Here is a 15,909-nt window from a genome sequence, read left to right as displayed (position 1 = left end):
AGAGGTTGTAAGCAATAGAAAGATGTGAGGCGGCTTTGGGGGCAGACAAATAGCGGTGGGAGCAGGATGCTCCCAAGATAAAAGGCATAGCGCCTTCACTAAGCAGGCTGAGAGAGGACACTGATGAGAGAACCTAATAAATAAGTGGAAAATGAAAGCCATATATATGGCTCCCTTCATCAGTCCACACAGCAGCCGTTGAGTGTTCTGTTACAGTGGCTTTCCGGTCTTCGTTTCTGCCTAAATTGATACAAGTGAAAACCCCATAATGTTTCAATATCCAAATTGCTCATCATCTGAGGCAGGTCCTGAACTTGGGTGTTCCCAGAACCAAGCTTGGGACATCCGCGCTGTCTTTTTGGGCTGTTCACAGCTGTGGGAGCAGCTAAACGCAAAGGTTAACTGACTTGATTGTCCAGGCCGCAGGTAAGGCTACTGTGGAGAAGAGTAAGGATTTCCAAGCTACGCGGCCTACCTTTACACAACTGAACATCTGATATGCATTGGTCTGATCAACATGGCCAAAGATCTTAAAGCCCTGAGAGTCACCATCTGAGGGCGGAAATACAAGGTGATGGAAGTTAACCAAGATAATGATGCCAGTTGAAGCCTCATATGAACCTAAAATGTGCTGTTGCGCTTCACATTTTGGTCTCTTCCTGGTCCAATTTTCACCTTTCGCATGACCACGTTTGTACGATCTATGTATATTAAACCTCAATGACAATATGTGAATATGCTGTTAAAGCATTATTGACAGTTCCTTGGTAATTTATTAATTCATTGTTTGTACCCTATCTGAGATGATTTGCTGGATTTTGTATTTATTAGTTGAAGGAAGATTAGTGCTACTAACTGAATAATTTCTGGAGAACACAAACATCCATTTGTTGAATTGGACTGAATAATATGGCATGGGGACAGCCCCAACAAATGACAAAAGTATGATACAGTACTGCATATGCGTATATTCACAAAAGATTACAGCAGGGGGAACTCCGAGGATGGATAACAAGGTGGGTAGGGGTACACTACCTTTCAACCGGGAGGAGATGGACTTTAAAGAGAAAAGCAGAGACAGCTTTCCTTTTTATTAACAAGTACCTGGTGATGGAGAGAAGGGAAATTGCAAAGAGTACAGGGTGCGACTAGGGAAGCAGCAGGCCATAGAGCTAGCAAGACAGGCTAGGGCTAATCCACGGGTGGAATTATAGACCAAAAGAACACATTTAAAAGGGATCTGGGCTGCCTTGAGAGCCAGCCAGCATGGCAAGAGCAAGCAGAGATGGGTGATTGGAGGAGGGAGCACAGAGGGTGAGTAGCAAAGTTTAGAATCTACAGTGGAGAGGTGGTGAAAGGAGTATGCAGGAGAGGAGCGATACTCAAGGTGGCTGACTAGCACAGTTGAGATGAAGGCTGTAGTTGACCGGTCCATGAGACAGTATTGGATTTTCCTAATGTTGAGCCTGGCAGCTGTACAACTGGATGGTCTTAACGGATGGAGATTTAGATCACTGTCCAAGAGGGCCCGGAGGTTCTGTGCCTTGAGGAGGATGGTCCAAGGAGGTCAAGATGAAAAACAATTGGGAGCAAAAGAGGGGTGGAGTTGTGCATAACGCGGCAGACTGCCAGGCCATGATCCGGTAGCTGAGAGACAGTTCAGGATGCGAGAGAGACCAGGTGTGAAATTAGGAAAGTAACAGTTCAGGATGCGAGAGAGACCAGGTGTGAAATTAGGAAAGTAAGACGAGTAGTGAGTTAGTACTTACCTTTGGAACTTCTTGTGCTCCTGTGTCGCACTATGGTTTTCATGAAAGGTCTCCTTGCTTATAACCACTCTAGAATAGGACGCAAGTACATTCTTTAATGGTTTTACTGAACAGATCAATATTCCCAGGACCCAAAACACCTAATGAACTGGCACACATACTTCTTTTGTGAAAATGTATTGTGACCTGATTTATAGACTATGGCTATCTTGGTTCTGTGCCACTATACAATTAATTGATTTGTGAGACCGATTTGCAGGGTGCAGTGGGAGTCAAGGCTGGTAAATGCTCTGTCCCAATGTTTTTACAGTATTTGCCAAGTCGTCAAAGACTATGAACCCTCTTATCTTGTTTTCTACTCTTTACAAACCTTTTTCTTTATACAACTTTTCCTGAGCTCCCTTTCTATATCTGGGGCCTATGGTGTCTCACAATCTCTGTGGCCGGCTCATCTTTGTTTATGAAGTGCTCTTGGTCCATAGTCTAGCCCTCCTCCATGGTGACTAATATAGTGGCACTGAACATGGAGGGGCGGGGGGTATTAACCGGCCATTTAAGCACCAGCCAATACTCTCACATCTTCAGAAAAGTAGCGTCAGTATTGCTTTACTACAGAAAACACACCTCAATGAAATAGTCTGTCAACTGGGTGGGGGCCTAGTATTCCTTCTCCCATGAAATGCAAAAAGGTTGGTGTGATGTTCATGCTTTAAAAGGACATCACTATTTCAATAATTGTGAGCAAAATGAGTGATAAGGACTGACATTTAAAGCCCCTCTGAGCTGTTGCTATTTAATTTACTTTTAAAGTGTATTCTGTGTATCCTGCATCCCTTTGGAACTTTAACTAGGGTTTACTGCAGTATTCGAATCACTGACACATTGTTGCTTGATTAATTGTATTACTGCTGGACGCCGCTGCTGTGGTCAGTCCTCTTTCTGTATTTCGAGTGTGCGTTCTTTGTCTGGCTCTCCTTTTGTCTCACGGCCTCATATGTGCCGGATTGATCGCTCTCTTAAGGCATGCCCATCTATGTCCCTCCGTGCTGTCGGACGTTCAGGGTGGGGCCTTATATCTCTCTAGGAGAGAACTGCTCATTTTAGCGCCTCCAGATACTCTGTTTCCCCGTGGCTGGAAAGAATGTCCGGCCCTAGGTTCACCAGGCCTGCCATCCAGCTCTCAAATGCTTTCTCAGCAGGCTCAGAGCACAACAAATCTATCAGTGTTGTTGCTCAACACCTGCTCACTGCCTGGACGCCTCACTGCCTGCTCACGTGGCCAACATCCACTAACTTCTGTTGGACCGTCATCCTGGCCTGCTCTGTTTGACTGAGACCTGGTTACAGAAGGGCTTGGCTCTGGCGCTGGTTCAGGCCATTCCAGATGACTACAAAATTATCCATTTTGACCGGCCCCCACCCAAGCTTGATGGCGGGGTAGCAGTGACTTTTAAATCTGATTTTATAGTCACACAGCTTAGCTACCCTCACTCTCTAGCTATGGAAGCTTTACTATTGAAATGTGTCACCTCTCTTCTCTTCACAAGTCAATTTCTGGTCATCTATCGCCCTCCGGGATCCTGTGTAGGTTTCATTGAACCTTTAATAGACCTGGTAGCCGACGTTCAAATAAAATTTGCTCAACTTGCAGTGTTAGGAGATTTTAATTTGAAATGTAATGCCCTCGGCCCCAGCACTCGATTTATTTTTTGCTATGGTCGACCTTGGCCTTCAACAATCAGTTTTAGGTCCTACCCACAAGCTGGGGAACACGCTCGGCCTGGTATTGGCGAACGAAGCACTGGTAACTTTTTTTCTTGGCTGAGCCGGTAGTGTGGTCAGATCACTATTTGATAACCTGTTTGCTCGAAGTAGTTCAGGTACAACCTAAGACTGCTCCTCCTGGAGTATGGTAGTGCTGTTGGCGCTCGGCTGATTTGCAGGGTTTCGTCTCTTCAGTTAGAGCTAAATTTAGGGAGGCCCCTGCATCTGCCCTTTCAGTGTTTTTGCGCTCACTGGGAGAAGCAGCTGACAAAGTTGCCCCTTTATGGCTAATTCAACCACAGAGACTACCGTCGGAACCGTGGTTTTGTGAACAGCTGAAATCAGCTTAACTTAAACTTAGACAGGCTGAGCAGAAATGGCAGATAGCCTACGATCCTGGTCTCTGAGCTCAGTACAAAGCCTGTTTAACAGCCTACTCTGTGGCTATCTTGGCTGTGAAGAAAACTTTCTTGGCATTGAAAATTTAGTTATCCTTGTGTCAGCCGAAAGCTCTTTTTACTGTGTTAAAATCCCTGTCTTCCTTGGCCAAATTTGTTCCGACAGTGAGTCCCTCTCAGGAACTCTGTGACTCGTCACAGTTTTTCATCTCCAAAATTGAGACTATTCGAGCCAGTATCTCAGAGGCCACAATGGGACCGGCTCCTGAGATTGCATCTCCAGTTTCCAGCAATTTGACTGTATTGGGCGATTGTTTCTCTTTACCTCTCTTTACTGAGTCTATGGTATCTACAGCTATCCAACAAATTAAATCAGGGGCTCCATCAGACGTGGTCCCACTGGCAGTTATGTAGGACATCTCTGCCAAGTTACTGAGAGAGATTACAGTGGCTATTAATGCCTCCTGCCAGTCTGGTTGTATCCCACCTGAACTTAAGATTGCTACTGTGATCCCCCTTTTGAAGAAATCATCGCTTGATCCTTCACTTCTTTTGAATTACCGCCCCATTTCTCTCTTGCCTTTTCTCATGAAGCTTCTGGAATCTTTGGTTTCTCCACTGTTATCTTCTTTCCTGCAGTCCTCTGAACTTCTAGACCCCGCTCAGTCAGTTGGCCGGGGCACGGAAAGTGTTTTGATCTCTGTCCAGGATGGCATGGCCAGGCTGATCGATGCAGGTGGGGTGGGCGCCTTGATTTTGTTAGACCTTTTGGTGGTTTTTGACACCGTAGAGCATCCTACCCTGCTGACCTGCCTGGCCCGGCTGGAATCTCTGGTCAGGTGCTGGCCTGGTTTTCCTCATTCCTGGCTGACAGAACTGAAGTCCTTTCTCTCCCTCCTTTTTCTCTGATTCCTGCCACTTGGCTGTGGGGTGCCAAAGGGCTCCGCTGTGTCTGCCATTCTTTTTAACATCTACACCTGGCCGTTGGTGTGTTTAATCTGCTCCCTCTGCATCAGGTTCTATTCCTATGCCAACGACACTCAGATCCTGATCCATTTAGATCTTGATCAGGCTGAGATTTCATTGTGCTTGTAGCAGTGCCTGACTGCATTGGGGGGATAGGATGTACCGCAACTGGCTGAAGCTGAATGGACACAAGACGGAGGTGTTGGTGGTAGGATCTCCGGTTGCTAAAGTGAAGAATCTAGGAGTGGTTATGTCTGCCCCTCTTTCTATAGATGCTCAAGTATCAGCCGTGTGTCTAACCGGCCTTTTTCATCTCAAAATATTGATAAGGGTGCTCCCATTGTTACCAGCCAACCTGCGACTGATGGTGGTAGCGGCCATGGTGTTGAGTAGTTTGGACTATTGCAATGCCCTTTACTTGGCTCAGCCTAGGGGCATAGTCCAACGGCTGTAGCACCTGCAGAATTTGGCCATTCAGGTGGCTACGGGCCCACATCATGCCAGTTCTGCAGTCCTTGCACTGGCCGCCTATGGCTCAGCGCATTGGGATTAAGCCGCTCTGCATTATCCATCGGGCACTGCACAACCAAGGGGCAGAGTACCTACAGACTAATTTCTCTCGTTATCTCCCAAATCGGTCCTTGCAATCTTCCTCAGCAGGTTTGCTATGCATGACATCTTTCCACTGCTCGCGCATTGGTGGCCGGGCTTTTTCGGTAGCCGCTGCCCAACAATCGAATGAACTTCCACTGGCAGTGAAAGATCTGCCTAATCACTTGGCGTTTAGGAAACCGTTAAAAACACATTTGTTCTAGATGACTGTTGTTAAGATGGGCTTGTCAATCGTATACCTTCCTTTCCAGCACCATGGTACCTCCGGGTGACCTTGCCCTTTTTTGCATTTTTATAACATAACATAACATAAGGGTTATTGGGTATTGTCAACATTAGGGGTTGATAGTGTTTCAATCTCTATTCTCAATCTATGAGGAGCCACACATTTTAAGGCCACTCTGGTACAAAGCCAAGAAATGTCTATCTGAACCGTATAGTTTAGTTTAGTTTAGTTTAGTTTAGTTTAGTTTCTTATTTGTAGAGCGCACCTAACCCTGAGGTATCTGGGTGCTTGAACTTAGGTGACTGTTACACATACATACTTATAGAGACAGTTGAAACAAGGTTTGTTGACATGGGTTACAGATTAGTCAGCACACCAACATCAGGAATAAATACAGCAAGGCTACAACAGCAACAGATCATTATGCACAAATACATGGTGGATGTGGGAGGATATCAGTTTAAAGTTAAAGTTGCTGGGCAAAGAGCCAAGCTTTCACTTCAGATCTAAAGGTCCAAAAAGACGGTTCAGCCCTGATGGCTGTAGGGAGGGAGTTCCAGAACTTTGCAGCTAGCACAGGGAAGCTGGACCCACCTGCAGTTTTCAGTTTGAGCTTGGGGATGTTAAGGCAATATGGGTAGAAGGATCTTGTAGGTCTAGATGATTGGTTCCTGGTGAATTTGTCAGCCAAATATTTTGGGGCTGTGTTAGACAAGCATTTATGTGTGATGACTAGCGTGCGTAACGGGATTCTGTTGCACACTGAGAGCCAGTGTGCGTCCCGGTTCGAAGCAGAGATGTGATTAGAATGTGGGATATTTAAACCAGATCTAAGAGCATTGTTCTGAAGAAACTGGAATGTATTCAGATTGCGTTCCATAGACCCTAGGAATAAGATATTGCAATAATCCAGCTTAGATGAATCAATGCCCTGGTGAGCGTAAGGCAGCTGTCAGTGGACAACTAAAATTTGCAGGTGTTGATCAACTTATTGGTGTTAGCTGTAGTTGAGGCTGTAACGTTAACTTGTGTTTTGAGGGAAAGAATGGAGTCTAAGTAAACGCCTAAAGTTTTGACTTCATTGGCAACTTTAATGATGTTTCCATCAATGTTGAAAGTCTTGTACTGTGCAGCAGATCTGTTTAGGCGAGCTGGAGATCCAATGATCAGAAGCTCCTTTTTGTCATTGTTTAGGAAAAGGTTGTGTGTAGCCATTCAAGCCTGGATTTCGAGGTAAATGTTGTTTAGCATTTTTGAGTCTTTATCATAGCAGACAGTGAGCGTAATGAGGACCTGGGTGGCATAAGCATAATTTGTGTGTGTGACACCCAGGCTATCAATACGATCAAAGAGGAGCTTTGTGAAAATGTTGTACAGTGTGGGTGAAACACACAAGCCCTGAGGGACCCCACAGTAGGTCGGTACTGGATCAGCAGACTCTGTAGGTGCAAAGACCGTTGTTCTATTCGAGAGAAGGGATTGGATCCAACCGGCAGCGTTTGGAGAGAATGATGTGGCTGAGTTCAAATAATTGGTAAGGATCTGATGGTCAACAAGATCAAACGCTGCTGAAAGGTCCAACCATAGGAGCATGCCCAGATTGCCTTTGTCTTTGTCTTCATCGCCTCGGTCTGAAACCGGATTGGCGCAGGTCCAAGAGGTTATTGTCCTCCAGGTATTTTTCTATTTGTAGATAGGCCACTCGATCAAGTATTTTTAGGAGGAATGAAACTGTCGTTATGGGTCTGTAGGTAGTGGGTACATTTGAATCAAGATTAGGTTTTTTGAGGGGGGGCATAACCCAGGCTTCTTTGAGGTTGTTAGGAACTGAGCAGCTTTCAAAGGATGAGTTAATCAGGGCAGCAATGAACGGGGCTAGATCTTTTGCTCCTTCCTTGATAACTGACACTGGGCAGGTATCTCCCTGGCATCTTGATGGCATTAGATCAGTGATGATGTTTTCTACTTCTTGTATAGTGACTGGAGAGAAGTAGAAAGGGTGACAAGGGGGAGATTGAAGGTCATGCGATTTGAGTGAATTGGGGCTCAAAGCTAGGCTGTTAGTTTTTGTCTCAGTTTTGGCTTGAAGAAAGGCTATTTTGTCGGATAAGGCTTTCTGTATATTGGCGCAGCAGGCTGTATCTTTTTATTTTAATTGATTTTGACATTGGAAATGAACATACAGGTGGGTGTATATTATGCATTAACAGTTACATCAGAAGACTGCTTTGTTCCACCTTAACAGTGTTTAACAACATTGACACGTTCCGTTCCAATGATAGGAAATTTAAGGTCCTGTCCCCCTCCCCCCTCTCCTAGCTAATGAGTCTTCTTTGTTCGTGGCATTGCTGTGGTGAACCGTATTGGGCTGCATGACGTTCATCTTTAGTGATCCATGGATCGTGGAGCCCTATCAGAGTCTGTGACAGGCAGGGGTGGTTGGCAGAGAGTCATTTGGTGTTCAGTTACTGATGGCGCAGACTAGGTGCAAAGGTCCTTGTTGCATCGAGTCATCTGTGACTGGGCTTGTGATATATTGCTCGGTAAAGTCGCACCAGGCTTCTTCATGTCGTGCGGCCTTGTATTGCCGTTATTTTCTCCATTGTATAGATGTTTGTGGCAATCTGTACCCAGTCCTTTTTGTCCGGAAGGCGAGGAGATTTCCATTTTATAACCAGGCCCGCCCTCGCCGCGAGTAGCAGGGGGGGCACACTAGTCCTTTTATCCTAATCAGTTCGTCATCCTCCTCTTCAAGGCCAAAAAGAATCAAGGGGGGGGGGGTGGTTCCCTCTCTATGCCATCAAGCTGTTTAATCCATCCCAGGACTTCTTGCCAATAGATGCAAACCTTGGGGCAGTTCCACCACACGTGCCAGTAGTCGGCATCCATACCACATTGTCGCCAGCATCTGGGGCTGGAGGTTTGGAACATTTTGGACAGCCTGTGTGGGTCGTACTGCCACCTGTGGAGTAATTTTATGGTGTGTAGTTTATACTGGGCTGCGATTGATATTTTGGATGCCGTTTCACAAATTTTGTCCCAAGCCTGCTGATCAAATTCTCTGCCAAAGGCTCTTTCCCATCTTCCCTTGGAGTGTCATCTTTAGTGATTAGGGTCCTGTACATTTGTGCTATTAGGCCTTTGGAGGTGGTGGACATGTCCAGGATCGTCTCAAAGGGCGTGAGTTCTCTTTGTGTGGTGGCCTTCCATTCTCTTCTGGATAGTACGCCTTTCAACCGCAAATACAAGAAGATCGGAATCGGGTGGATTTGGAGAATTCCCTTTTCTCCACAACTGGCCGACTCTCTCATGGCCGGCGTCAAACCAGGTTTGGTATCTGGCGTGTTCTGGGATTTCTTCTCTGATCCCGGGGGACCAGAGATGGCTCAGGGGTGAAGGCCACGTGGTGACCCCTGAAATTGCTTTCCCTTTCTTCCATATGTTCCACATTGTTCCCAATATCGGGTGATCGCGCAGTCTTCTTGTGAGCTTCGGTCTGGGGACCCATAACCATTCTGCAAGGGTCACAGTGGCTAGAATGTTGTTATCCAACCGGATCCATTGGATGTCCTTTCTGTCTCGCAGGTGTGGGATCAGGATTCTGATTTGTGTGGCCTGATATTAGCGTTCTATGTCCGGAAGGCCTACTCCACCTAGTTCCTTTGGCAGTATTAAGATGTCGTAGGGGATCCTGGGTTTCCTTCCATTCCACAGGAATTCTAGTATGGCCTTCTTGACTTGTCTGAAGAAGTGTTCGGGGATCGTGATGGGCAAGACCTGAAAAGGGTATAAGAACCGTGGGAGGCTCACCATTTTGATTACGTTTAGGCGTCCCATCCAGGAGATTGTGAGTGGTTTCCATTTCCTAAGATCGGCCTTGAGGGCTTCAAGAAGTGGAGGAAAGTTTGCTTCGTAAAAGTTGTCGAGGTGTCAAGTTAAATTGATCCCTAAGTATCTCAGTGTTGGACCTCCGATGATCAGCCCAAGGCATTCAAGAGCTATTTGCTGTTCGGGGGATGATTTGTGAAGTGGAAAAAGAATGGATTTGGTTTGATTAATTTTGAAACCCGAGAGTGTGCCGTATTCTTCTATCAAGTGGATCACTCGCGGGATTGAAGACGTTGGGTTTAATACATGGAGCAGGATGTCATCTGCGTACAAGGCCAGCAGGCTGTATCTTTGATACAGGCTTCTGTAGGTGGTGCAGGAAATTCCAGTTCTTTTAGTATAGTAAAGAGCTCATTCGTACTAGATTTGGCGTTCTGAATTCTGACGTTATAGATCTCTCTTTTGGTATAAGGAATAGCTGTTTTGTAAGTTGTAGCTGCTGTAGTGAACATTTCCTTGTAGGGTATTGAAGATGTTTTTCTCCAGGTGGCTTTGGATGATATTTATTGTTGCAGAGGGTTTTTAAGTCAGCCGTGAACCACTCATTTAAATGGGCTAGGGGTTTAGCCTTTCTTAATTTGAGTGGGGCAATTTTATGTAGGGTTTGATCTAAGGTACAGTTGTACAGGTCTACCAGGGATAACGGGTCCTTAACTAGGTTTTTTGATGGTTCGGTAATAGGCTGTAGTAGGAGTAATAGGTTGTCTAGACTTATGTTACGATTATTTCTAGACCAAGTTTTTATGGGCGATGGCGGTACTGGGATCGGGATGGGCACTCCCCTGTATACTAAAGGTAATGCAAGGATGGTCTGACCATGCACAAGGTTTGTTGTTGAGAATTGTAGTAGTGCAGTTTAAGTCAGCCAGCTAATCCAAAGTTCTGCCCTTGTTATGTGTAGGCTCATTGGGACGATGCTTAAAGCCAAGTTGTGAGATAGAATTTTCTATGGCTTTGGCACTGGGGTCATTTGGGTCATGAGGACCTAAGTTATGATCTCCCAGCAAAATAATGTTAGACTCCAGTTTGGTGTTTTGGGTCAGGAGGAGGGTAATGTCTTCCTCGAAGGAGGAGATTGAGCCAGTGGGTCAATAAATAAGGTGGATAAGAAGGGTGCGAGTGGCTGAGAGAGGGAGTTTGACCGACAGAAGTTCAGCTGAGGGGAAATGAGCTTTGGAAAATACTCTAAGGCCCAGATGTGATTCGACTATGAAAGCCCCTGCCCACCTTTTCCAGTACCTATTTCTGCACTGATGATCGTGTAGTTATCTGGGAGAGCTAGGGACAGGGTGAGACCTGCAGCAGGGTATAACCAAGTTTCTGTTATGGCGAGAAAGTCCAGTTGGTTAGAGGACATGAAGTCCACTTTGTCAAGGGCATGAGCTAACAGGGATCTTGCATTGATAAGAGTTCCTTTGATGGCAGGTGCCTCTGATGCTCCAAGTACTGGAATTATGGTTGCAGGCGAGCAGGGGTTTTTATTGGAGTCAGGAGACAGGAATTGTAGGCAAGGTATTGATCGGACTATTTGCTGCCGGTGAGGTAAGAGGTCTAAATGTTATCTTATTGCTGAAAAAGCGCAAACCCAGTCTAGCATTTCTCAGGCTGAGAGGACACGGTGCCAGTGGCGTATGTGGTCTAAATGTCATCTTATTGCCTAGAAGGCGCGAGCCCACTCTACCATTCCTCAGGCTGAGAGGACACAGTGCCAGTGGAGTAGGTGGGGATGTGAAAAGATAGATTCATTCAGCAGGGGTGATGGGACAATATACATTGTTGGATGGAGTTGAGTTCACAGCAGACTGGGTGAATAAGGCTGAAGGGAGGGAAAGAACCTTGTTGGTGCTATAGTGTGGAACAAGGGTAAAAGAGTAGCCATGGTGAGTGTTACTCTCCGTAAGGTAGCCATGTGAAAGAGAGCAAGAATCATATTTTAGAATTCTAAGGTATACTAACCTTATTGTGTGGGTTGAGTGCAATTAGCCAAGCGACATTTATCCGGACAGCCGATTGCAAGTGAAATTCATTCAAGATGCTGTCCTTAAAGCATTTCCTGTGTCTAGATAGAGTATCCCGTCCGAATGACAGAGAATCCCTGCACCTTTCCCTTGTTCATTGCCATAATCTAGAACCCACTCTATATCCTTGACTGTACCATTGACGGCCTCATGGTGAAGTCTGAACTGTCCCGTTTGATTATATCCGACCATGCACTTGTTTTCTCTACCATTGATACTGAACAGCAGATGGTGGGGTTTAGGATATTGGAGAATAAATGATTCTTCATCAAAAAGCCTGATTGTATCACGTTCATAGAGAAAGCCTGCATTCATTTCTTGGTAGTTAACTTTCCGTGGTCATTTCACAAACTAATAGGGGTGGTTATAAGCCAACAATGTATTGGTTAAATATAAGAGGGCCCAAACGAATAGAATGCCATAGAAGAATGAGCAAAAAATAAGATTAAAACATCTGAAATGGAGTATAAGTCTTCTGAAAATGACTGCCCATGTAAGGCAATGAATAAAATAAAAATGAAAGATAGTGCTATCTTTACAGTGTCTTCTTATCACACATATTTGAATGTCATTGCTCAATGGCAGGGCCAGCCAGCAACTACCTTAAGCTCAAATAACAGAAACACTTGATCCCATCTATTGTAAACAATAAAGGTCCCCCAGTCATCCTGCATGAGGCTATTGCTGAGTTATTTCTTGGCTAAATACTTCCAAATTCCTCCTCACCCCTGAAAATTCTCCTGCACATGCTTTAACTGTTGAAGTTTTGGATAATATGAACATTGATGGAAAAACTCTCTCATAATAAATTAAATATTTTCTGCAATGTACACCCTCTCTAAGAGGATGGTTCTTGTGCATTTTCTCTCTATACATTTATACATTTTTACAATACATTTAAGGCAACCCCTGATAATAAAATGCTAGTACTCTAGAATAATTGCATTGAGGATTCTCCAGTTGGAAGCATGTTTCACAGTGCCATGCTCACCATCAACCTTAAGCTGGGAAAGGTACTCCCTCCATTAAGTGAAACTGTACAGGAAGGACTTGTGAAGGGCTACTTGTTTTCATGAAAAGCAAGGCAACTGTTTGGATCCTCACAAAAGCATAACACTCAATTAAAAGCTTATTCCCCTTCTAACGCCACAGCTGTTCACTTTTTATCTGAGTGGCATGGTGTTATTTGGGCTAGATCACGGAATGGTATGGATTAGGCTTTTATGCCAGAAAACTAGTAGTGTTCTATACATTGCACCCAGAACTGAACTATGGCTTTCACCCCCATGGCGGGTGGGTGGACATAGCCTTTAATGTCCTGGTAGCACAAGCCTAGGTAGGCCTGAGCATGATGCGAGTGCCTCAGCGAGGGCTGTTGGGCATTACCCGCCATGTCTGCCCCCCACCATAGCAGTGAAGTCCATTCACACCTCAGGGTTTATTTTTTTCCCAAAGGGGGAATAAAATAAAAATGAGATGCCCACCACCATAGGGAAAAGGGACTAAGTCGTTTTTCCATTTCTATGTCGTCTGAGAGTGGGTGGACCATTGGGACCAGAGCACAAAGCTCCAGTCCATCAGGCAAGTGAGGAGGGAGAGGGTTGGGAATTCCTCCCCACATTTGTATGAGCCTGGAGAAAGTTGCAGTTTTTTTCACCAATTACACCGATGATACCCATAGTCATGGAACTAAGCGGTGACTACACCCAAGATAGTGACAATGTAAAAAAAACTATACAAGTTAATTGAAATATGGATGACCAACAACTGGCTTTGTCTCGATGCTAAAAAGACAGAATTAATGATTTTTGGGACCAACGCAGCTAGAGCAAGACTGAATCATCAATACGAGTGTTTCAAAATCAATCAGTCCCAAATAAAAGTTGTGACCAAAGTCAAAACTCTGGAGATGCACATGGAAGCATCACTGAGCACAGAGTCCCAGGTCATGCATTTGACCAAGACCTCCTCATATTACCTGAGACTTTTACACAAAATACACCCCTATTTAAGCGAGGACAATTGTGCTACAGTAGCAAGAGCCACCATATTGTCCAGGTTGGATTACGGCAATGCCGTGCTACTAGGAGAAAACAAAAGGCACATTGGAAAATGTCAAGAAATACAAAATAGGGCTGTGAAAATCATCAAAGGCAAAAGGAAAACAGAACACATCAGTTAAGATAGGAGAAATCTACACTGGCTTACTATCGAAGATAGAATTCAGTTCAAAGCCATGACGCTAGCACATAGGTGCGATCATGAGAAATCCCCGGCATACCTCAAGAAAAAAACTGATTACCTATGTACCGAGATGGGCACTCTGGTCTGAAGCTCAGGTAAACCTCATAACAACCAATTTCAGAAAAACCAATGGACTCTGCAAAGCCTTTCACACCAAAGCTGCGACATTATGGAATAACCTTCCACCACAAATAAGACTAGAGCTCTCATACAGTACCTTCCGAAAGAAACTCAAGACCCACTAACTCTCTTAATCTAATCCAAAGCCTGCCTGACAATCTATAGACTAATGTTGTCCTGTGACCTGTGTGTCTAATGTGATTCGGCGTGTACATGTGGCGCCCTGATGCCTGCGGGCTACGGCGTGGTAGAAATAAATAAATAAATACAATTAAAAAAAAAACAGATGACGCCACCCGGGGGAGGGCCTTGGGTGGCTGGAAACAGTGGCCGGAGAATGTGTATTCTCACCCACTGTTCCAACCACCTGATTGGCTGAGAGCCCCTCCCCGAGTGCGAATATATTCAATCTTGGAGTATTCTTTCTTAAACGGTCCAAGCTATTTTTCAGGAATGTTGACTCTCCCCCTTTTATTTATTTCACCCCTCAAACTCCTGCTCTATATAATGCCAGTATTAAGTATTAAAGGCATTGTGCAGAGAAATTAAACTATCTACCTAAGAGGACCACATACTATCATTTACACAAATTATCCAGAGTGCCACATCATAAATTATATTTTGACAAGACTGAGGATATGCCCCTATAAAAATGTGTTTTTACAATGACATTGCCTCTTAAAGCTTGCTCTGTCAATCAAAAAGAGTACATTATTTGGGTTTGTTCTTTGCACCTTCATTATAGAAAACAGTTAAATTGACGGCTGCATCGCTTTCAGAGATGATTAACAACACACTATTTACATGGTCTTCCATATGTGTAGCATGATGTGAAGGCTTGATGCAATTGAAATGATGGCCCTCTACAAACTTGGCTATGCTACCTATACCACTCTTTTTTCACCAAGTTGGTTTAAATACTGAATGTTTGTTCACATCATCACTAAAGGGCTAGATTATGACTGAAGAACCGAAATGCCGAACTTCAGTGGTAGTGTTAAGATCCTTGATTGTATTTACTATCATACATATTTTACATCAAAAAAGGTACACATTTTGCAGTTAGGTGTTCTGACTTGATGGTAGTGTAGATAAATAATACCTCCGTCCCCAAGTACCGCACGAGTAAGAGTAAAAAAACTACTCGAGCAATCTTTGAGGCCACAGGTGTAGAGTGTCGTCAGCCTGGAACCGGGAACGCCGGAAGAACCCCCTGACCACTGTAAGGCAATGAAGGGTTATGTTTAAGCAATGGTAATTGACAACAATGGGAAGGACAGCAGTGACAATGTAACAGCGGCTTACCTGTAATGGGCAGGTGGGAAGTTGTAGGCGTAGGCAGGTAGTATGCTGACAGCAGCAGCAGGTTGAGGTGTTCTGATGGCACTCTGGGAGACACCTGAGTTAGGTATGGAACAAAAACGTAATCTGTGATCAATCCAAAACACAATCCGAGGTCAGGAGCCAAAAGACAGAAGTGTAGACAGGGAAATCCAAGTATCAAGTCCAATATCCAAGCCAGTGGTCAAAGTCCAGATGATCAGAGAGCAAGCCAAAATCCAGGTAGGGAAATCCAAAGACAGTCCAAGCAAACGTTCCGTGATCAAGGTAGTAAGTAAATAACAAGAGTATTCCCAAACGCCAAGCAGTTCTCCATGAAGAAGCTGTGAAGCAATGTTTCTGCGTTTGCTCGCCCTTTTTCAATACGAGCATGGTCATGTGACGCGGTCACGCGACCGCAGCTACGTGTCACGTGGAACGCAACGCAGACAGAGATTGGTGTTGGTGTTGCGGGTGTCTTCCGGGCATGTGACGCGTGGGTTTCTCTACACCCTTGTTTCGCCGCAGAGCGTGAATGAGTCGCCATGGCAAACGCCAGCATGGAAAGGGGCATAAGGACACTG

This window comes from Ambystoma mexicanum, chromosome 10 (assembly GCF_040938575.1).
Source record: "Ambystoma mexicanum isolate Mex_15411 chromosome 10, UKY_AmexF1_1, whole genome shotgun sequence".
Classification (NCBI taxonomy): Eukaryota; Metazoa; Chordata; class Amphibia; order Caudata; family Ambystomatidae; genus Ambystoma; species Ambystoma mexicanum.
The sequence above is the reverse complement of the archived record's forward strand: the minus strand, read 5'-3'. Positions refer to the sequence as shown.